Source organism: Eulemur rufifrons, chromosome 2 (assembly GCF_041146395.1).
Source record: "Eulemur rufifrons isolate Redbay chromosome 2, OSU_ERuf_1, whole genome shotgun sequence".
NCBI classification, from domain to species: Eukaryota; Metazoa; Chordata; class Mammalia; order Primates; family Lemuridae; genus Eulemur; species Eulemur rufifrons.
In genome coordinates, this window is record NC_090984.1 from 122,471,402 (window position 1) to 122,492,868 (window position 21,467).

The 21,467-nt window shown below is 35.0% G+C and overlaps 9 non-coding genes and 6 pseudogenes across 9 annotated transcripts; all 15 read left to right on the forward strand.

Annotated features, from left to right (window-relative positions):
* The first annotated feature begins 267 nt into the window (after positions 1–267).
* LOC138381148 (small nucleolar RNA SNORD113/SNORD114 family) lies at positions 268–339 on the forward strand. Its single transcript, XR_011233075.1, has one exon. It is a non-coding gene; the product is annotated as a small nucleolar RNA SNORD113/SNORD114 family (small nucleolar RNA).
* A 720-nt stretch (positions 340–1,059) lies between these two features.
* On the forward strand, positions 1,060–1,131 carry LOC138381156 (small nucleolar RNA SNORD113/SNORD114 family). The gene has a single exon (XR_011233081.1). It is a non-coding gene; the product is annotated as a small nucleolar RNA SNORD113/SNORD114 family (small nucleolar RNA).
* Positions 1,132–2,133: 1,002 nt separating this feature from the next.
* On the forward strand, positions 2,134–2,208 carry LOC138381142 (small nucleolar RNA SNORD113/SNORD114 family). The gene has a single exon (XR_011233070.1). It is a non-coding gene; the product is annotated as a small nucleolar RNA SNORD113/SNORD114 family (small nucleolar RNA).
* Positions 2,209–3,149: 941 nt separating this feature from the next.
* LOC138381152 (small nucleolar RNA SNORD113/SNORD114 family) lies at positions 3,150–3,220 on the forward strand (annotated as a pseudogene).
* A 531-nt stretch (positions 3,221–3,751) lies between these two features.
* Positions 3,752–3,821, forward strand: LOC138381169 (small nucleolar RNA SNORD113/SNORD114 family; annotated as a pseudogene).
* An 844-nt stretch (positions 3,822–4,665) lies between these two features.
* LOC138381150 (small nucleolar RNA SNORD113/SNORD114 family) lies at positions 4,666–4,741 on the forward strand. Its single transcript, XR_011233077.1, has one exon. It is a non-coding gene; the product is annotated as a small nucleolar RNA SNORD113/SNORD114 family (small nucleolar RNA).
* Positions 4,742–8,611: 3,870 nt separating this feature from the next.
* Positions 8,612–8,686, forward strand: LOC138381164 (small nucleolar RNA SNORD113/SNORD114 family). The gene has a single exon (XR_011233084.1). It is a non-coding gene; the product is annotated as a small nucleolar RNA SNORD113/SNORD114 family (small nucleolar RNA).
* Positions 8,687–9,598: 912 nt separating this feature from the next.
* Positions 9,599–9,670, forward strand: LOC138381159 (small nucleolar RNA SNORD113/SNORD114 family). Its single transcript, XR_011233082.1, has one exon. It is a non-coding gene; the product is annotated as a small nucleolar RNA SNORD113/SNORD114 family (small nucleolar RNA).
* Positions 9,671–10,477: 807 nt separating this feature from the next.
* Positions 10,478–10,546, forward strand: LOC138381179 (small nucleolar RNA SNORD113/SNORD114 family; annotated as a pseudogene).
* Positions 10,547–11,364: 818 nt separating this feature from the next.
* LOC138381158 (small nucleolar RNA SNORD113/SNORD114 family) lies at positions 11,365–11,433 on the forward strand (annotated as a pseudogene).
* Positions 11,434–12,336: 903 nt separating this feature from the next.
* LOC138381154 (small nucleolar RNA SNORD113/SNORD114 family) lies at positions 12,337–12,412 on the forward strand. The gene has a single exon (XR_011233080.1). It is a non-coding gene; the product is annotated as a small nucleolar RNA SNORD113/SNORD114 family (small nucleolar RNA).
* A 905-nt stretch (positions 12,413–13,317) lies between these two features.
* On the forward strand, positions 13,318–13,384 carry LOC138381168 (small nucleolar RNA SNORD113/SNORD114 family; annotated as a pseudogene).
* Positions 13,385–14,200: 816 nt separating this feature from the next.
* On the forward strand, positions 14,201–14,272 carry LOC138381143 (small nucleolar RNA SNORD113/SNORD114 family). Its single transcript, XR_011233071.1, has one exon. It is a non-coding gene; the product is annotated as a small nucleolar RNA SNORD113/SNORD114 family (small nucleolar RNA).
* An 880-nt stretch (positions 14,273–15,152) lies between these two features.
* Positions 15,153–15,221, forward strand: LOC138381166 (small nucleolar RNA SNORD113/SNORD114 family; annotated as a pseudogene).
* Positions 15,222–16,777: 1,556 nt separating this feature from the next.
* Positions 16,778–16,854, forward strand: LOC138381181 (small nucleolar RNA SNORD113/SNORD114 family). Its single transcript, XR_011233094.1, has one exon. It is a non-coding gene; the product is annotated as a small nucleolar RNA SNORD113/SNORD114 family (small nucleolar RNA).
* The last annotated feature ends 4,613 nt before the right edge of the window (positions 16,855–21,467 follow it).

Below are 21,467 nucleotides of genomic sequence, written 5' to 3' on the forward strand. Positions count from 1 at the left end.
AAGTATGAAATATAATCACATAAGGCCAACAGTTACTGATGACAAAAATGAAATTTATAGAAAGTATTTTGTTGATTAATTCATGTGTAAAATCCAATATAGTTAATGAAGGAGCCATATTGATGTGAGATGATTCTATATACAGATTAGGAATATCAAGCCTATTCTTGGGCTTCATGAATCCTAGGGTTTTGAATTATTATTAGTGAATTAATGATTCCATCAACAGAGAATATATAAATGAATGGGGAAAAGAAGGACCAGTCCTGGATCGATGATGACTACTGGTGGCTTACGAGTGTGAGACGATGACTATGGGTCTGGAACTCTGAGGTCCATCACAAAGGGAATGTGGTCTTTCTGCCTCTTCATTTTTAGTCTATTATTATGGTTGGCTCAGTGAAAGAATCAATAAGCAAATATATAAATAAATCAAAATAAAATGGGGGAAGCATTGTCCCATTATAAAAATTTGTGGCAAGGCAAGAAATGCTATTACATATATTGAAAACCCTGAAATCCAAAGGAGAAGGAGATGGTGCATGACTGTTCTTTTTGGCTACAGGTGATGTAGTCAGTATAAATTATAGATAATGTTTTTGTTCTGGGTCAGTGGCAAGTCCAAAGTGGTTTATTTTAAGATTAAAGGAAATAAATATGTTCCAAATAATGATTGCCAAAGGAGTGACTAAGTGGAAGATGATAAGCAAGGACCCATGGAGGGATGTTTCATTTCTTTAATCATCTGTTCCGCTCTGTACTCTGCAGAATGGACAGCTTTGAGGGGATTCCAGGACTCTTCCGTGCTCACCAGCCTGTCAGTTGCATCTCTGGGTTGCAGCGTGAAGACCCATGTGAGTAATAGTTGGTGTTTCCTGTATTTGTTTGAGTTGCTTTTTGTTAGAGGTATTTACTGAATTATTTAATGTGATCAAAGAAACCCAAAGAGGCTAATTTTAATACCATATTGATAAAAGCACTACAGTGCTTTGTCCATGTGTGAACCACTGAGGACAATAATGTTGACAAATTTGTATTAGCGTGAAGTGGAAAAGACCTGGGGCCGATGATGACCACTGGTGGCGTATGAGTTATACACCATGAATACGTGTGGGGAACGCTGAGGTCCAACGAAAACGGGATCTAATCCACTTCCGCTTTGTGAAGGGATCCTATGGACAGATATCAGGATATACAAGGGTCTTGATCTTTGTGTTTAGGAATTTAAAAAATATTACTGTAAAAGAATCAAGGGTAGGATGAATAAACAAATATATAAATGAATAGATATGTAGTCAATTGTGGCTCTCAGTTATAAGTTTGAAGTTTACTTTATTAGGAGAAAAAATAAATATTATCATTAAATAATAAAAGCATAGAAGACTATGTTAATGAATGGTAGAAAATGTGGATCAATGGTAAGAAGGTCTCAATGTTTGTATCGTCTTCTGTGCTTTCTACTCTTCAGAATGGATGCACCAAGCTGGTTTAAGCATTCTGCCATGATCAAGATTGTTATGTTGCCTTTGAGTTGGGAAGGAGACCAAGGTGAGCTATGTGCAAACTTCTTACCTTGGTGTGGGTGATATGTTTGAGGGATTCATGGTATTATTATAAAAAGTATTAAATTAGGAAGATAGAAATAAGTTCAAGAGATATATTGTACAACATGGTGACTATATTTAATAACAATATTTTATTCTAAAAAAAATGCTGAGAAGGGGATATTAAGTGTTCTTACCATAAAAATAGCTATATGATGTAATTCCTATGTTAATTAGATAGATTTGGTTATTCCATTACATATATATGCTTCAGGACATCATGTTGTACATGAAAAATGCATACAATTTAAATAAAAATTTAAACATTGAATAAATAAAAAGTTAACCGTGGCTTGTTGACAAGTATGATATGAAACATCATGTTGTTTAATCTATCATGTATAACACGGAGGTCAATTAATGAAAGAGAGGTAGTCTATATGAAAAATAATTGTATAGATAGTTGTTATAGATATTTAAGGACATTGTAGTTTTTTTGAACCATGTATTTATTTTTATTTAATAGCAATAAAATAATCATTTAATTGATAAAAATGTAGGAACAAATGAAGAAAGTGAGACCCAATCATGGACCAATGATGACAACTGGTGGCGTTTGAGTCATGGACGATGAATAATTCGTGTCTGAAACTCTGAGGTCCAACACAAAACCTAATTAGTTGATTCCTTTTTTTGAAATTGACTCTGTGGAGAAATGTTAGGAATATATAAAGACAATGCCCTCATATTAATTCAGTTCATTTAGATTTATTATTGTCAATAGACCAATGATAGATTTACTAAACTAATATAAATTAATATATAAAGAAGAGGGTCAAGCATTGTCTAACTATGCATGTGTGTGTGGAGATAAGAAATATTAATAAAATTTGAAAACACTGATAGCTATTTAGAAACAAATACATATTTATTTACCACTTTGAGCAATTTATCTTACCACTTAGATAAGAATCATATAAGCAACAGTCTAATTTTATTGTTCTAGATTAGACTCAAGATGGAAGTGTTCCTTGTGTTAAGATTAAAAAATATGTGTATACACCCATTGACAATGAACAAGTAACAAATACCTAAATGACTGAGTAAATGAAATGCAGAAAGCAAGAATCAAGGGAGATAAGGTCTTAATTTTTTTATCATCTGCTCTGCTTTGTACTCTTAGGACAGACACATTCGAGATGGTTTAAGCATTCTTCCATGGTCACGAGCTCTGAGGTTATCTCTATATGTTAAGAGCACAGAGATTAAAGTGAGTAATGATTTAAATTCTTTTCCTGGTTTCAATATTTTTTTATTTTAATATCTTTCACTGTATTATTAAAAAGTATGAAATATAATTAAAGAATGCAATTGTAGCCCAGGGATATATATGGGATATATAAAATGATATAGTAATTAATACATATATGAAAAACTGAGGATAATTAATAAAATGTTATATTGATGTGAGGATAATTCTATATATATGTTAAGGACATAAAGGCTCTTCTTGAGTTTTTGTGAATAATAGCATTTTAAAATTATTTTGTGATTTAATGAATTAATAAACAAATGTAGGTGACAATAAAGTAAGAGGGCCAATCCTGGACCGAATGATGACGACTTGTGGCGTATGAGTCATGGACGATGAATACGTGTTGAACTCTGAGGTCCAATGTGAAAGATACTTCCGACATGATCCTATAGCTGGGATCTTGGTTTTGTTCTTTGTGCTCATGTATTTTCATTCTATGCAGAGAAAGTCTCAATGTTTTTATCATTTTCTCTGATTTGTATTTCTCAGAATGGATCCACTCAAGCTGATTTAGGAATTCTTCCTTGGTAACAAGCTTTTTGGTTGCATCTCTCCGATAGGAGCCCAGAGAACAACGTGAGTAATAGCTGTCTTGTTTTGGGTGCTTTGTTTAAGGTTAGTTACTGTATTATTAAAAATTGTGAAATACAGTCAAAGAAAGTGAACTGTAGCCTAGTAACAAATATGGAGTTCATATGAAATATTGCATGTTTAATGTATATATTAAATATGGGGATAATTAATGAAAAAGATATATTGAAATAAGAATGATTCTAGGTACATATTAGTGATATCAAGTCTCTTAGATTTTTGTGAATCAAAGAGCTTTTAAAGTATAATTACTCAATTAATAAATCATTCAGAAATAAGTGAAAGAAAAGTGGGCCTTTCCTGGACTAATGATGACGGTGGCTGGGGTATGAGTCTTAGGATGATGAATTATCCGGAACTCTGAAGTCCAATACAAAAGGAAACTGGCCTTTCTTTTCATACACTTTCATTCTATTACTATAATTGGATCAATGAAAGAATCAATAGACAAGCATATAAATAAATCAAGATAAAATAGGTGAAACTTTCTCCAAATATAGAAATACGTGGCAAGGCAAGAAATACTATTAATGTATTTTGAAAACATGAAATCCAATGAGAAAATGATGGTACATGACTGTTACCTCTTTGGCTAATGATGACATAGAAAGTATAAATTACAAATAATGTTCACTTTCTGACAAATTTGATGCTCATTTTCCTAAGGGGAAATGAAACAGTATGGTCCAAATGAATGATTTGGTGCCCCTAAATGAGCACCTACATTATAGATGTAAAACAAGGAACAGTGGACATGGGTCTCCATTTTTTTATCGACAGCCCTACTTTCTGCACCTCAGCACGGACTCGCTCCAGTTGATCCATGTACTCTTCCATGGCCACCCGCTGCTTGGTTGCATCTACGCCCTAGGAGCCTGGAGACCACTGTGAGTAATGTTTTTGTCCTGGCTTGAGTGATTTGCTTAGGGGTATTCACTGAAGTAGTAAAAATTTTATAATATAATAAAAGAAGGCCAATTGCAGCCCATTGACAAACATGGGATCAATATGAAGTATCCTACTGATTAATTCATTTAAGAAAAATCAGGATATTTAGTAAAGAAGATATAGTGATCTGAGAAGGATTCTGTATATACATGAGGGATATCAAGGCCTTTTTCAGTTTTGTACATCATAGCACTTTAGACTTATTATTAGTGCATTCCTGAATTAATCAACAGTGTAGAAGTAAATGAAGAAAGAGTGGGCCGTTCCTGGACCAATGATGATGACTGGTGGCGTTTGAGGCAAACGTGATGAATAATTGGGGGTCTTGAACTCTGAGGTCCAACACAAAAGGAATCATGTCCACTCTTCCTGTTTGAAGGGATACTATAGACAGATGTCAGAAGTATGCAAAAATCTAGTTTTTTGCCTTTGTTTTTATGCTTACAGACAGAATAAATAATGCTCTGTGGCAAATTCAAAGTTGTTTGATTTCATAAAAGAATATGAAATAAATATATTCCAAATAATAATTGCTTAGGTGACTGACCAAATAAATGAAAGGTGAAAAGAGAGGATCGTTGGAGCAATGTCTCAATTTTCTTTTATCATCTGTTCTGCTTTGTACTCCTCAGAATGGACCCACTCGAGCTGACTTAAGCCCTCTTCCGTGGCCACGTGCTCTGCGGTTGCATCCGTGTCTTGGGAGCGTGCAGACCAGCGTGGGTATGTCCGTTTCCTCTGTTTGAACTGTCTAATAAATTGATGTCAGGAATATACAAGGGTCTTGTTTTTGGCTTTTGTGTTCATGAATTCTTAAAAAATAACATTATAAGGTATAAAAGGTAGAATAAATAATAAACTAATATATAATGAACAAACATCAAGGTGGTGAAGCATGCTCATTGTTAAAATATATAGTAAGGAAAACTAATATTAACATAAGTTGGAATGAATAATAATGGAGCAAGTGTATTTTGTCTTGGACTAAAGTTGATAAAATGTGATAGGTAACAGTTTTTGATGAGTTGCATATTTGGTATTTGATTTATTAAGAGAAAAATAAATATTAACACAAATTTACATTAACCCAAATGACTATATAAAGGGATGGAGGAATCTATGGATCAGTGGAGAGAATGTCTCAATTTTTTTTTTTTTTTTGTTGAGACAGAGTCTCACTTTGTTGCCCAGGCTAGAGTGAGTGCCGTGGCGTCAGCTTAGCTCACAGCAACCTCAGACTCCTCGGCTTAAGCGATCCTACTGCCTCAGCCTCCCGAGTAGCTGGGACTACAGGCATGCGCCACTATGCCCGGCTAATTTTTTCTGTATAGATTTTTAGTTGTCCATATAATGTCTCTCTATTTTTAGTAGAGACGGGGTCTCGCTCAGGCTGGTCTCGAACTCCTGACCCCGAGCAATCCACCCGCCTCGGCCTCCCAGAGTGCTAGGATTACAGGCGTGAGCCACCGCGCCCGGCCCCAATTTTTTAATCATTTGCTGTGCTGCGTATTCCTTAGATGGACGTGCTCATGCTGATTTAGTCCAAGATCACAAGTCCGCATCTACGTGGTAGGGGCACAGAGACAGTGTGAGCAACAGTCCGAGTTGTCTTGGTTTGAGTGATTCAAAGAAGGTCAACCCTATCAGATAGTTGTGAAGTATTATGTTGATTAATACATAACTGAAACACTGAGTTCAATTAAAGAAAGGGATTTAGGCTTTTTGTAAATGGTAGTATGGATGAATGTTAAGGATATTGAAGATCTTATTCTTGTTTTTTGTGGTTTACATATATTTTTATTAATGAATTAATCAATAAATAAGTATAGATAAGAATGAACAGAAAGAAGGCCAGTCTTGGACCACCAATTTTCAGAGGTCCCCAACCTTTTTGGCACTAGGGACCAGTTTCATGGAAGACAGTTTTTCCACGGAAGGGAGGGGGAGTGGAACTCAGGCAGTGATGCCAGCAATGGGGAGCAGCTGTAGATACAGATGAAGTTTTGCTCGACTGCCACTCACCTTCTTTTGCACACCCCTCCCCTCACTCTGGTTGCTAAGTTTCATGGAAGATAATTTTTCCATGGTTGGGGGCACTGCGGGGTGGGCAGCAGAGCTCTGTGGCCCCATCTGCAGCCCAGGGGTTGGGGACCACAGGATATCTTTGTATATTATTGTTATATATGATGAATACTAGGTGTCTGAAACTTTCAGGTTCAACACAAATAGGATCTAGTTCATTCCCATGTTTAAAGTGATATAGTAGACAGATATCAGGGATATACAAGGATGTTCTTCTTAATCTTGTGTTCATGAATTTTAAAAACAGTATTATAAAAGTGTTAATGGCAGAATAAACAAATAAATGCACAAGTGAGTGAAAATGAAGAGAGTAAAGCATTGTTCATTACTAAAGTGTATAGTAAGGAAAAATACCATTAATGCACATTTTGGTGTGGATAACAAATGGACCCAGTATATCACTAAAGGTGATATAGGCAATAATAATAATTACTAGTAAGTAATAGTTATTGCCCTAAGTCAGTTATAAGTTTGTTTTATAAGAAGAAGATAAATATTAACCATAAATTAATAAATACCTAAATGAAAAACAGAAATAGATCAATGAACAAAATATCTCAGTCTTTTTATCATCTCTGCTTGATACTCTTAAAAACAGAATCACTGAGCTGATCTAAACATCACTACCATGATCAAGTTTCTCATGTTACTGTTTTGTTCAGAAAGAGGCCATTGTGAGTAGAATCAATGCCCTTGTCTTGGTTTCAGTCATTTGTTTGAGGGTATTCATGGTAGTATTAAAAAATATTAATCAAATGTGCTTTTATATCATATAAGAATAGTAAGCACGTTTATACCTAATTTTACTTATATTTAATTTTCCTATGTACCTATTAAATTGACATTGGAATAAAATACATTTAAGTCCAAAAAAATATTAATCAAATAGTTATCTATGGCCCAATAATAAGAATGATGTGAAATAATTAAGTTGATCAATCAATATTGTGCAGCATTGACAATGCTTAATGAAAAAGATGTAATGTATACAGGAAATGATGGCGTAGGTTGATATTAGCAATACTCAAGAATTTTATTCCTGCATTTTTCTGACTCATGTTTACTTTATTATTTTCACTGCAATAATGATCCAGCCTCTGCAAATGTGAAAGTGAATGAAGAAAAGTTGGCCGGTGATTACACAGGGACAATGATTCCGACTGGTGGCATATGAGTCACAGGCTATGAGTAATACGTGTGGGGGTTGGAGCAGCAGCACAACATAATTAGTCTAGCCCTTCTGTTTGCAAGAATCCTGCAGACAGATGTTTGGAATCCACAAAGATCATGTTCTTAGTTTGGATTCATAGATTTATTAGTATTAATGGATCAATGACAAAACCATTAAAAATTATAAGTAAATAGATAAAGAGGGTGAAGCATTGTCCGACTATGAACGTATGTAGCGAGGCAAGAAATATTATTAATATAAATAGAGAAGACCGATGTCCATTAAGAAAAAAAAATGGGTCAGAGATGTTACCTCTCTGGCTTAGGATCATATAGACACTGACAGTAAGAATTGGTTTATTGTTTTGAATCAGTTCCCAGTTAGAGGTTGTCCCTTTTGTTGAGAAAGAAAATATACACCTTATGAAAGACTATTAAGCCCCTGAATGATTAAGTAAATGCAATACAGGAAGCAAGAATCCTAGAGGATGAGGTTTCCAGTTTTCCCTCACCTGCTCTGCTCTGTTCTCTGCAGAGCGGATGCGTCCCCGCTGACTGCAGCATTCTTGCACGGGCACTTGCTCTGTGGTTGCACCTGCGTGTTAGCAGCGTAGAGACCAATGTGAGTAATAGTTTAAAATTCTTGTCTTGGTTTGGACGGTTATTTAAAAATATTCAGTATATTACTAAAAAGTGTATAATACAATCAAAGATGGCCAACTGTATTCTAGCACTATCTATGGGAGTGATATGAAGCCATATCTTGATAATGCACATATGAAAAACTGAGGATAATTAATGAAATGGATATATCAATGCTAGAATGATTTGATATGGAGATTAGGGACATCAAGGCTCTGCTTTGGATTTTGTGGACCATAGGTTTCCAAGTTGCTATTGGTGAATTAATAAACCACTCACCAACAGTACAAAAGCAAAGGGAGAAACAGAGGGGCGATCCTGGATCGATGATGACTACTGGTGGTGGTGTTTGAGTATGACACAGTGAATACGGCTCTGGAACGCTGAGGTCCATCACAGAAGGAACCTGGCCCCTCTCTCTGTTCGTAGGATCACGTAGACCAGTGTCAGGAAATAGAGTGCACTTGTGTGTTCTTGGTGCTCATACATTTTCATTCTATTTTTATAATTGGATTAATGTAAGGATCTGTAAACAAATATAAAAATAAATAAAGATATAATGAGCCAAGCATTGTCCAATTATAAAAAAATGTGATGAGGCAAGACGTACTATAAATATGTATTGACAATAGTGAAGTCCAAAGAGAAATAAATGGTACACGCCTGTCACATCTTTGGTTAGTGATGGCATGGACAGTCTAATTATAGATGATGTTCATGTTCTATGTCAGTGACAAATTCAATTGTTCATTTACTTAAAGAACAATGAAAGAAACATACCATACACTAAATAATGATCACCTAGATGACTAAAGAAATGTGAGAAGCAAGGATCAATAGTGAGAATATCTCAGTTTTGTTATCTTCTTTGCTCTATACTCCTCAGAATGGACGTACTTGTTGTGACTCCAGGATTCCCCCACGGTCCCATACTCTGTTGGGACCACGCATTAGAAGGCAGATACAGACCCATGTGAGTAATAGTCCAAGTCCTTACTGTGGTTTGGGTGGTTCATTTAAGAGTATCCAATCTATTATTGTAAAGTATGTATATAGTCAAAGATGGGCAACATTATCCCAGTGATAGATACGGTAGTGATTATGAATATTATACTGATAATGTATTTATGAAAAATAGGATAATTAATGAAACAAATATATCAATGTTAGAATGATTCTGTGTAGAGATTAGGTTCATCAAGGCTCTTCTTAGAGTTTCTTGAACGTTAGGCTTTAAAATTATTGTTAGTGAATGAATGATTTAACAGACAACATAGAAATGAACAGAGAAGAGAAGGACCAGTCCTGGATCGATGATGGCTACTGGTGGCGTATGAGGGTGATACGGTGACTATGTCTCTGGAACACTGAGGTCCATCACAGAATATAACTGGTCCATTTCCTTTGTTTCAAATGATCCTATAGACCAATGTCAGGAACGTAGAATTAAATTGTTTTTGGTGTTGGTGTTCATGCATTTTGATTCTATTTTTATAATTGAAGCAATGCAAGAATCGATAGACATATAAATAAATAAAGACAAAATGGGTGAGCATTGTACAATTATAAAAATATGTAGGGAAGCAAGAAGTACTATTATTATATATTAAAATCAGTGAAGTCCAAAGAGGTATTTTATATACTTGCTACCTCTTTGTCTTATGATTATAGGCAGTATAAATTACGGATCATGTTCAAACTCCTAGTCATTTGCAAGATCAGGATCCTAAGAAAGTGAAATAAATCTCAGTCCCCATAATGATTGTCTAAAGGACTGACAAAAGGAAAGGGAAAGGCCAGGACCATTAGTGCGAATGTCTCAAAGTCGTTATCTTCTCTGCTCTGTCCTCCTCAGAACCAGTGACTTGTGCTGATTTGCGGATTCCGTCAGGGTCAGAGGCTCCGCTTGTGTCATAGTTGGGAGTGTGCAGATCATTGTGAGTACTAGTCCAAGTTCTAGTCTTGGCGTGGGTGTTTTGTTTAAGATATTTAATGTATTATTTAAAAAGTGTACAATATAAATAAAAGATGGCCAGCTGTATCCCAGAGATAAATAGATACAGAGTGATATGAAGTGCTATGTTAGTAATATGTGAAAAACTAAGGATAATTAATGAAAGAGATATAGCAATAATTAGCGAGCTCATAAATTATTTAATAGACATGGAGAGAATAGGATGACTCCCGGGCCGATGATGACTACTGGTGGCGTATGAGTCGAATACGATGACTACGTCCGTAATCTGAGGCGAAAGAAGAAATCTGGCTAGTCTCTTTGTTTCAAATGATGTTGTAGGAAGATTTCAGAAGCAGAGAATGTTTGTTGTTTTCTGTGTACTTACTATTTTCATTCTATTTTTATAATTGGATCAATATGGGAATCTGTAAACAAATATGTAAATAAATGAAGATAAAATGGTTGAAGTATTGTCCAATTATGAAAATACATGGTGAGGCAGGATATACTATTAATATATATTAAAAACAGTGAAGTCCAAAGAAAAATAAATGGTAGATATTTGTCATCTATTTGCCTAATGATGGCATAGACATTATGCATTATAGACAATGTCCAGGTTCTGCGTCTTTGTTGAGGTGAAAAGAAAGGATCAGTAACAGGAATGTCTCAATTTTATCATCTTCTCTGCTCTATATTCCCCAGAATGGACATATTTGTGCTGATTTAAGGATTTCTCCATCATCACGTGCTATGCAGCTGAGAAAGGAGCATGTAGACCTATGTGAGTAATTGTCAAAGTTCTTATCTTGCTTTGGATGTTTTCTTTGAGGGGATTCAATGTCTTATACATGATCAAGATGGCCAACTGGATCCTATCCCAATAAAAGATACGGCAATAGTATGAAGTATTGTATTAATTATGCACATATGAAAATCTGAGGATAGTTAATGAAACATATGTATAAATGTTAAAATGATTTTGTTTAGAGATTAGAAATATTAAGTCTCTTTATAGGATTTTGTAAATCATAGAATTTAAAGTTATTAGTAGTAAATTCATAAATTAATCAATAGAGGAGGTAGCATTGAATGGAAAATAAGAAGACTGATCCTGGATTGATGATGACTACTGGTGGCGTATGAGTCTTGTTCGATGAATACGTCTGTACTCTGAGGTCCGTCACAGGAGTAATCTGGCCCAGTGTATCTGTTCCGGATGATTCTAGAGACAGATTTCGGAAACATAGAATGTATTTTGACTTTTGTGTTTACGTATTTTTATCCTATTTTTATAATTGGCCAATGTGAGAGTTGATAAACACATACATAAATAAAGAAAGATGCAAAAGTTTAAACATTGTCCAAGTATAAAAATACATAGATAAGAAATAGTCTTAATATATACTGAAACAAGGAAGTCCACAGAGAGACGTATGGTACATGCCTGTGATTTCTGTGGCTAATGACGATGTGGACAGTACAAAGTGTAGACAATGTTGAATTTCTAGGCCAATGGAAAGTCTGAAATTATTCATTTCTTTAGAGAAAATGAATGAAATATACTTCAAATAATGATCGCCTAAATGACTTACTAATGATAGCTGGAGAGCAGTTAGGGATAGTATCTTATCTTTGTTGTCATCTTTTCTGCTTTATATTCCTTAGAGTGGTCATCCTTTGCTGATTTGAGGATTCCTCCAAGGTCATGTGCTGCATTTGCACCGTGCTTAGGAAGGAGCTTGCAGACTTATGTGAGCAATAGTCAAAGTCCTTATCTTGGTTTGGGTGGTTTGTTTAAGAGGAATCAATGTCTTAGAAAAAGTTGTATATTGCAATCAAAGATGGCCAACTGTATCCGAATAATAAATATGGGAGTGATGTGAAGTATTATATTGAAAACACATATGTGAAAAACTGAGGATAATAAATGAAATAAATATATCAACATTAGAATGATTCTGTATACAAATTAAGAATATTAAGGCTGTTCTTACAGTTTTATGAACAGTAGGACTTAAAATTATTATTACTGCATTAATCAACAGAGGAGGTAGAAATGAACTCAAAGAAAAGAGGGCCAATCCTGGACCGAATGATGACGACCACTGGCGGCATATGAGTCATGGACGATGAATACGTCTCTGGTACTCTGAGGTCCATCACAAGAGAAATCTGGCCCATTAGTATATTTGAGAGTCTTCTACAGACAGATGTCAGGAATACAGAGTGTATTTATTTTTGGTATTCATATTTACATATTTCTATTCCATTTTTATAATTGGTCAATGTGAGAACTAATAAACAAATATATAAATAAATAAAAATGAACAATGGTAAACATTGTCCAATTATAAAAATACGTGATGACAGCAGAAACATTCTTAATATATTTTTAAACAGTGAAGTCCACAGGGAAACGAATGTTTCATGCCTGTGACTTCTTTGGCTAATGATGGTATAGACAGTATAGAGTACAGACAATGTTCAATTTCTGGGTCAGTGGCAACTTCAAAATTTTTCATTTTCCTTAGAGAAAATGAATTAAATGTGCTCCCAATAATGATTGCATAAATGACTAGCTAATGACAGGGGAAAAGCCAGGATCAATACTGGGAGTGTCTCAATTTTATCATCTTCTCTGCTCTATACTCCTCAGAGTGTGCCACCGTGAGGATTCCTCACGACCTCGTGCTCTGTTGGGACCATGCTTCGGAAGCAGCGTGCAGTCCAGTGTGAGTGAGAGTCAGCATTCTTGCCGTGGTTTGGGTGGCTTGTTTAGTAGGATTCAATGTGTTATAGAAAAGGTGTATAATATAATCAAAGATGGCCAAATGTATCCTAGTTATAGCTCTAAGAGTGATTTGAAGTATTATATTGATAATGCATATGACAAGCTTTGAATAATTAATGAAACAGATATACCAAGGTTAGAGTGGTTCTCTGTAGAGATTAGGAATATCAAGGCTCTTCTTGGGTTTTTAAAAACCAAAGGTTTTACAATTATTAGGAATTAATGAATTAATCAATAGACAAGTAAAATGCATGGAGAAAAATCAGGCAAATTCTGGACCGATGATGACTACTGGTGGCGTATGAGTCATACAATGACTACGTCTGTAATCTGGGGTCAATCACAAACATCATTTCCCTCTGTTTTAAATAATCCTATAGGGAGATTTCAGGAATATGGAATGAATTTGTTTTTGGTCTTTGTGTTTTATGCATTTTTATTTTATTTTATAATTGGATCAATGAGAATCCATAAACAAATATATGAATAAATAAAGATGAATAAGGTTAAGCATTGTCCAATTATAAAAACATGTGGTGAGGCAAGAAACACTATTAATAGGTATTGAAACAGTGAAGTCCAAAGAGAAATAAATGGTAATGCCTGCGACCTCTTTGGCTAATGATAATATAGACAGTATAAGTTATAGACAACGTTTAAGGTCTGGGTCGGTGGCAATTTCAAATAATGATTGCCTAAATCACTCATTAAATGAAAGTGAAAAGCAAGGATCATTAATGAGATGGTCTCATTTTGTTGTCCTCTTCTCTGGTCTGTACTCCTCAGTATGGATGAATGGCGCTGGTTTAAGGATTCCTCCACGGTCCCGGGCTGCGTTTGGATCCTGGTCAGGCGCATGGCGACTAATGTGAGTAATAGTCAATATTGTGGACTCGGTTCGGGCAGTTTGTTTAAGAGGACTCAGTGGTGTCATAAAAAGTATAATATGAAACATTATGTTTATAATGCTTATGTGACAAAATGAGGATAATTAATTAAAGAGATATATCAATATTGGAATGATTCCATATACAGATTAGGAATATCAAGGCTATCCTTGGTGTTTTTTGAATCATAGGGACTTAAAACTATTAACAGTGATTTAATGAATCAATCAGTAGACAAGATAGAAATGTGCATGACAAAAAGATCAACTCTGGATTGATGATGACTGCTGGTGGCGTATGAATCTTACATGATGAATACGTGTCTGGAACTCTGAGGTCCATTGCAAAAGAAATCGAGCCATTTTCTATGTTCGATATAATCCTTTAGAAAGATGTCAGGAATATAGATTATATTTTTATTCTATTTTTATAATTGGTCAGTATCAGAACGTAGAAACAAATATATAAATAAATAAAGATGAATAATGTTAATCATTGCCCAATTATAAAAATATGTGCTGAGGCAAGAAGCACTATTACTATATACTAAAAACAATGAAGTCCAAAGAGACATAAATGGTACCTGCCTGTCACCTCTTTGGCTAATGATGATATAGATGGTATAATTATAGAAAATGGTAAAATTATTGATCAGTTGCAATCAGTTCAAAATTCTTCATTTTTTAAGAGAAAATGGAATATGGATACTTCAAATTATGACTGTCTAAGTGACTAATGGTAGGTGAAATGCAAGGGTCAATAGTGAGATTGTCTCTCTTTTGTTATTTTCTCTGAACTATGTGCCTCAGGATGGATGACGTGTTCTGCTTTGAGGATTCCCGCATGGTTGTGTGCGTCATTTGCACCATGCGTAGGACAGAGCTTGCAGACCAGTGTGAGTAATAGTCACGTGTCTTGTTTTTCTCTGGGTGGTTTTCGTAACTGCCAATGTACTGTAGATAAGTATATGATATAATCAAAGGTGGTGAAGTTTATCCAGCGATAGATACAGCACTGATGTGAAGTGTTACACTAATCATGCATCCGTGAAAAACCAGGGATAATTAATGAAACGTATATCAATGTTAGAGTGATTCTAGATAGAGATTAAGAATGTCAAGTCTCTTTTTGGAGTTTTGTGAATCATAGTGTTTAAAATTATTATTAGTGAATTAATGAATTGATCAGACAAAGTAGAAATGGAGAAAAAGAGGGCCCATCCCGGGCCGATGATGACTACTGGTGGCGTATGAGTCCAATACGATGACTATGTCTGTACTCTGAGGTCCATCAAGAAGGTAACGGGTCCATTCCTTCTGTTTCGAATGATCCTGTATGTCAGGAATATAGAATGAAGTATTTTTGGTCTTCGTGTTCATGGATTTTCATTTTATATTTATAATTGGATCAATAAGAGTCTCAATCAATAGTTGTATAAAGATGATTAAAGTGTTCATACTTTATTATTGTCCAATTATAAAAATAAGTTGTTAGATAAGAAATATTAGCACTATTAATATATATTGAAATTGATAAAGTCCAAAGAGAAATCTCGCGTACCTGTTAGCTCTTTGACTAATGATGATATAGATAGTATGAATTATAGACCATATTCAAGTTCTGGGTCAGTGGCAAGTTCAAAATTGTTCATTTTCTTAATAGAAAATGAAAGAAGTGGACTCCAAGTTAATGAATGTATAAGTGACTAAAAGAAAACTGAAAAGCAAGGATCAATGTGCAGAAGGTCTCATTTTTATTGTCATTTGTTCTGCTCTGTACCCATCAGAATGGAAACATGGAGGCTGAGTGAAGTTTTCCTTGTTCACAAGCTGAGGTTGCGTCTCTGTGTTAGGAGCCTGGAGACCACTGTGAGTGACAGTCAAAGTTCTTGTCCTGTCTTGGGTGGTTTGTTTATAGGTTTTCACTGCACTATCAAAAAATATGAAATATAACCAAATCAGGCCATGTGTAGCCCAAGGATAAATAAGGAATGAATACGAAGTGTTATAAGTGACGGATGCATAGATGAAGAACATATCCAACATTATTTAAACATTATTTATTTGTATATATTAAAAAATATTTTGTGAGGCAAGAAAACCTGTGATATACATTGAAAACACTGACACAAGGAGGAAATAAGTGGTCTAAGGTTGTTACTTCTTTGGAAAAGAATGAGTTAGATGGTGATAAATAATAACTGATGACAGGATTCATTTGTGTCAGTGGCATGACTGATGCTGTTTTTTTATGTAAGAGAAAATAAAATAAATGTTATCCCAGATCACCTGTGTCACTGACTAAATGGAAGACAGAATGCAAAGGCCAATGCAGACAGCGTCCCAGTCTTTTCCACCATCTCCTGTGCTCTGTACTCCTTAGGATCAACTCGCTCCGGAGGATTTTACTTTCTGTGGATGGTCAGAAGATCTGTGGCTTCATCAGCATGTTATATGGTCTGTGGAGACCAATGCAAGTAATAGTCAAAGTTGTTTTCTTGTTTTCAGTGTTTTCTTTTAAAAGCTATTCCTGATATTATTAAGAAGCGTTATGTATAATCATTGAAAGTATACTTTGGCCCAGTTGTAAAAATGGGATTAATACAAAGCATTATATTGATTAATGCACATATACAACATTAAGGTTAATTAATGAAAGAGATATATTGCTGGAATAGTTACATAGACAGACATTAGAGCTCTTCAAGCTAATAATTATATAGACAAATATTAGAGCTTACTCTTAAGTTTTTGTGACTCTTAGGTAATTATTTTATTATTGTTAGTGAACTGATCAGTCAATCAACAAAAACGTGTATACACAAATTGAGAAGATGAGGGCCAAGTCTGAACCACTATGACAGCTGCTGACTTATGAGTAATGGGCCATGATGACTACTGAGTGTCTGGAGCTCTGAGGTTCCATATAATAGAAATCCAATCTATTATGTAGGATCACCTTTATATAGGAAAATCCTATAGGTAGATGTTAGTGGTATCAAGGATTGTGTGCTTCTAATTTTATGGTTCATGGATTATGATTAATATTAATATAAATGAATCAATGGAAGTATCAATAAACAAATATTTAAATGATTAAAGAAGAAGAGAGTGAGGCATGTTCTAATTGTGAACATATGTGGCAAGGATAGAAGTGCTATTAACATAATTTGGAATGGCTAATAAATGGACCAATGGTTTTAACTCTGGCTAAGAGTCACGCAGCCATCGACAACTAATAATCAGTGTTAATGCTCTGGGTCAATTGTAAGTTCAATATTTGTTTTATTAAGAGAAAAATAAGCAAATACTACCGTAAGTTAAAGAATCCCAAATGACTGAGTAAATGAAAGATGAAATGCAAAGACAAAGTGGTTAGAAAGTATCAAATTTTATTTTCCACTCTTCCTTGTACTCCGCAGGACAGGCATTCTGCCTCGGCCACCAGCGCTGGGCTATCTCGGGAGCACAGAGACAAACGTGAGTAATAGTCCAAGCTCTTGTCTTGATTTGGGCCATTTAAGAATGGTCAATGTGTTACTAAGAAGTAGGAAATATAATTAAAGGAGGCTAACCATGGTCCCACAGTGAACGTGGGATTGATGTAACGCATCATGTTGAGTAATCCATGTTTGAAACAATGAGGTCAGTTCAAGAAACAGATGTAATTTCTGTGGGAAATGATCTATGGATAGAAAATAGGGACATCATAGCTCCTGTTCTGTTTTTTTTCCTGATTCATGTATACTTATTTATTATAAGTAGTGAATTAATGAATAAATGAATTGACAAAATATTCATATAAATGAAGACAAAGGCGCATAATTGCAGTCCAGTGATGATGATTGGTGTGGGTCAAGGGTTGTGAGTAATATGTACCAGAAAGTGTAAGGTGCAATATAAGAGAAATTAGTCTATTGCTCCGTTGGAAATGATCCTATAGACAGCAGTTTAAGATAGTCAATTATCCTATTCTTGTGCTTTTGTGGTTCATGGATAACGATTATATAATTATAAGTGAATTACTGCATGAAGAGTTCAAGCCATAGTAGTAAGTGAATAAAAATATGGCCGTGCCTGGACCAGCTGTGACATATGAATGAAATAAGTCTCAGTACTAATTTATTTCTGAGGAGTTGGGAATCATGCTTTTTTTTTTTTTAATCTCTCAGAATGAGGAACATGTAGACAGATGTATGAATTGTCAATGTTTATGTTCTGAGTTATCTTTGGTTACTGGTTTTTTGTTTTATTACTAAATAGGAAAGTCATTTATGTAATTAAATAAAAGCCTAAGCACTCTTTAAATTAAAGAGGGACAGTGATAAAAATTTGTTCTATAATAAGCTATTGTGCTCTCTAAATTTCATTACCAAGTTACATTGTCCATTATCACTTTGATAATGAGAAGCTGCACACGTGTTACTGTTACCCGTGTCTTCATCTTGGGTGTGTGCAAAGACACTGATTTTATCTTCACAGTGAGTGAATGAATACATTAATAATAATCAGCTGAAAGAGACAAAACATCGGACTGTAATGAGCATGTCTTGAAATAATGGTGATGATTTAGCCAGTTCCTGAGATCGTGTTATTCTTTAAAACAAAAATGATGAGAATATGCTATGCACCAAGGATTAGGATGAGTCTAATTAGTACAACTGTGGAATTACATTATTTTTAATATTATCCCAAAACACTGAGATTCATTAATAAATAAATAAATCAGGGATGTGCCCCTTTTCAGTAAAGGTCATATAGACAAAGAATAATAATGTTCATTGTTTTTGCTCTGGGACAATGGTGAGGTCAAATTTGTTTATTAAGAGAAACAGAAATAAATAATCTCATGACTTAATCAATACCTAATTATAAATAGCTAAGTAAATCAAGGGGAAAACATGAATTAATGGAGAGAATTTCGCATATTCCACCCTCTTTTGCAAGAAATACTCTTGCATATTTTATGTCACATTTTTTAAAGATGTAAAAGAAGCCATATTCATTTTTCCTCCCCGCCCCGCCGTCTGCTTTCAGCTCCACAGAATGGACACACTCAAGCTGATAATTATTCTGTAATGATGAAAACCTTTGTGGTTCAGTGTGAATAATGATCCAAGTTTTTGTCATTGTTGGGGTGGTCTCTTTGGGGTAATCAGTGTATGATTAAAAAGGACAGAATATAATTGACGAAGACCATGTAAAGACCGATGATCAGATTGCATGATAAATCAAGGTTCACGATGAATTCAATTTAGCAGAACACAAAGTCTTTTTCAAAAGGAGCTCTGTGTTCCTAGCTCTGTGGGTACGGGGCATGCAGTGAGATGTCTGTAACTCTTGTAGTTCTCATTGTTGGGTGGTCCTTTAAAGGTGTTCTGAATATATTAAAATGGATAACTGAAGACATTAATAAATAAAATGGAGATCCATTCGTGAGCCAGAGATACGAATGTGGCATAAATCATTATTTATGATTTATTTCTGTGTTTCTTGCCTCATGTTCACTAAATTAAAACCTAAACCTAAGTCTTCTCATTTGTTAACATTCTTTTCACATTGCACAGGGTGGATGGACTCCCGCGGAATACATTATTCTCCAGTCATGAAATCTTTACCTGTCCCTCCGAGTAAGGAGAATGGCATGCAGTGTAAGTGATGAAGTCCTTGGTTTGGGTTGTTAGTTCACCGTTCTCACTGTGTCACTGATGATAATTAAACTTTAAAAGGCCATGAACAGGCCCACGATAATGAGAATGGGTTATGAACCACAATTAATCCAATTTACCAGAAATGAAGTACAAGAAAAAAAAACTTAGCTTCTATATTAATTTTCAAAAGTTTAATGCCCCATTGTATGTTTGGCATATTGATAATTTAAACATTCCTCTCTTGAGAAAGTTCTAACTGTTACTCATTTAGGAAATCAGTATTCTAGTTGTTGAATTGGATATTGGGTTTATTGTGGTTCATTGTAATATCTAAAAATTTTTCGAATTAAATGCAAAAGAACTGTGCATGGATCTATGATGGGTACGGAATGGAATGCATCTGAAAAGGAGCCATGATCACAATTGCAACACTGAGGTCCATTGCACAAAGAAGACTGAGTACAGAACCTTTGTGAGAATAATTTCAGGAAAGTTCAAGAATCTAGTTCTAGAGCTTGAGGGGGTTCATGGATATTGATTTTATATTATTAGTGATAAATGAATGGATCAATAAACAAATATATTCACGAGTAAAGAAAAAGATTAAGGCTGGGCGCGGTGGCTCACGCCTGTAATCCTAGCACTCTGGGAGGCCGAGGCGGGTGGATCACTCGAGGTCAGGAGTTCGAGACCAGCCAGAGCAAGAGCGAGACCCCGTCTCCACTAAAAAAATAGAAAGAAATTAACCAGACAACGAAAAATATACAGAAAAAATTAGCCGGGCATGGTGGCGCATGCCTGTAGTCCCAGCTACTCGGGAGGCTGAGGCAGGAGGATCGCTTGAGCCCAGGAGTTTGAGGTTGCTGTGAGCTAGGCTGATGCCACAGCACTCTAGCCTGGGCAACAGAGTGAGACTCTGTCTAAAAAGAAAAGAAAAGAAAAGAAAAAGATTAAAACATGGATCAGTTTTGTGGGTATGTTATAAAGCAAGGAATATAATTAATCAGTTCTGAAATATATTGGTCCATTCAGGGAAAAAAAACTAGATTAAAGTTGCTACCACTTTGTGTAAGCAGCAGCTACATAGTGGTATTTAAAAGTTAATGTTCTGCTCTTAGTTTGCTAGATGTTTGATTTATTAAGACAAGAATTAAGCTAAATAAATAAGTGGTAAACTAAATGAACGGGTGCAAAGTAGGAAACAGTGATGAAGATATTTTATTCTTTTTTATGTCTGCTTTGTACTCCCACAGAATGGATGTACCTTGGCTGTTTTAATCGTTATGGAGGGACAAGGATCTTAACTGTCATCCATGTGCCCAAGGAGTGTTTGGATCAGGGTAAGCAATAGATTGTGTTTTTATTCTTGAGTTGGGCTATTTGTTACAGATGATGACCATTTATGATTCTAAATAAATAACTGCATGCAATCACAAAATCAAAGTCTATTCCTGGACCAATGCTGAGAATGTGTCTTGACAAGTGTAATGTTTAATTCATTTTGCAAAACTGAGATCCATTAAAAAAGTTTAGATTGTTACCTCTTAAATTAAGGAGGTAATAGACAGATTCTAGTATTAATCAAAGATATTGTTCTTGGGTTGGTTTTAGTTCTCTTGGGTTTTATTTTATTCATTATTATTTTATTAAAAGTAAAAAATAGCTAAACAAGTAAAAAGCAAATATGCCAGTAAAATTACAATGGCCACTCATGAGCAATCTTGAGATGATATTATAGACCCAGGATTGGTTTAATTTGGGTCAACTATATTACCCCTCTGTTTAGAGAGCCCATAGGACGACTTCAGTAACACTCAATTTTCCCCCCTTGTTTAGCAGTAGATTCATCGTCGCTGACTTCATTTTTGAAAATGAATAACTGTCTAA